The sequence below is a fragment of the Acipenser ruthenus genome, chromosome 42 (genome assembly GCF_902713425.1).
Source record: "Acipenser ruthenus chromosome 42, fAciRut3.2 maternal haplotype, whole genome shotgun sequence".
NCBI lineage: Eukaryota > Metazoa > Chordata > Actinopteri > Acipenseriformes > Acipenseridae > Acipenser > Acipenser ruthenus.
This window is the reverse complement of record NC_081230.1, coordinates 2,276,976-2,278,542: the sequence shown is the minus strand read 5'-3', so window position 1 is coordinate 2,278,542 and position 1,567 is coordinate 2,276,976. Positions and strand designations below refer to the sequence as shown.

Genomic DNA, 1,567 nt, shown 5'->3' with positions numbered 1-1,567 from the left:
AGTTTCAGGGGGTCTGTAGCAAATATGATTTAACAAAAGAAGATTTTGTGTGACATATTAAAAAGCAAAGCTTACAAGTTAAATAAACAAATCTTAAAACTCTCGCCCCTCGCACTTTAAATGTCCCTGAATTCTTGTTTCGTGCCTAAATTATGTATACATTATACAACAAAAGCAGGTTGTAATTATAGTTAAAATAAACAACTTAAGTGGGATCCTGAGAGGCATATCCAGCTAAGGCACCTCTCCAGAAGTACAGGGTGCTACGGCCTGGAGGTCGCTGGTTTTCACCGCAGTCGCTGTTGCCCTGCCATCACCAACCACGGCCAGGAGTTCCCTGGGGGCGGTACACAACTAGACAAGCCAATTACCTTCAGGGAATATTGTCTTCCCCTGTCTTGATTAAATACAACATTTCACTCCACACTGTACAGTGAGTGCTGGGCAGAGTTAACAGTAAAAACGACAACAACAAAAGGACCCTGTGGAATTTCATGAAAGCAGTTGAAAATATAATGTGGTGTACAATCAGTATCACTTTAAAGTGTTTTTTTTGTAGTGATGTTACCCGTTGTAATGTAATTTATTAGTTTGAAAATACGTGTCTGCAAATAAATGACTTAATAATGATAAAGGCATCTGCTAAGAGACTTTATACAATAATAATAATAATAATAATAATAATAATAATAATAATAATAATAATAATAATAGAGATTAATTGGATGGGGAGGTTGTAAAATTATAATTTTTTTAAAGAAAAAAAACTACCAAAATAATGTATTGGGATCATTTTTTAGACAATAATCGTGATACAAAAAAATCCATTATCATCTCAACCCTCGTTTACACCCTTTAGAAACGTTAGGCACACGCCTCAAAACAAGCATGGACAAGGAAAAAGAAATGAGGTACAGCAGCATCCTTTATTATACAATGTTAAAATGAACGAGCATAAAGAACAATGCCTGGATAAACATGGCTACAATTCTTGGTGTCTCTGGGTGAGTAGTCATGGCTGGAAATTTGTGTCAAGACGTTTTCTTTCTGATAATGAAAGTTGCATTAAATGAGGTTTATTGATAAGAAAAAGGAAACCAGACATTACATGCAGTATACATCGCATTTAAATGAAAAATGTACCCTTTGGCTGGCTTTTAAACATGGTACCATCAATTTTAAACACTTGCTTTTGTGCTTGTTTGTTTTTATGGTGGTGGCATGTTAACTTCAAAATCATCTAAATGACCTTGATTAATTATTCCAGTCAGGTTTTAGAGTCAAGCACAGTACAGAAACACCCTGGTGAAGGTCAAGCACAGTACAGACACGCCCTGGTGAAAGTCAAGCACCGTACAGAGACGCCCTGGTGGAGATGAAGCACAGTACAGAGATCGCCCTGGTGAAGATCAAGCACAGTACAGAGATCACCCTGGTGAAGATCAAGCACAGTACAGAGATCACCCTGGTGAAGATCAAGCACAGTACAGAGACACCCTGGTGAAGGTCAAGCACAGTACAGAGACGCCTTAGTGAAGATCAAGCACAGTACAGAGATCACCCTGGT

General features: G+C 37.8%; 1 long non-coding RNA gene across 1 annotated transcript; it reads left to right on the top strand.

Annotated features, from left to right (window-relative positions):
- Positions 1-818: 818 nt before the first annotated feature.
- LOC131709304 (uncharacterized) lies at positions 819-1,335 on the top strand. The gene is made up of 2 exons (XR_009311472.1): positions 819-1,004; positions 1,268-1,335. It is a non-coding gene; the product is annotated as an uncharacterized LOC131709304 (long non-coding RNA).
- Positions 1,336-1,567: the final 232 nt, after the last annotated feature.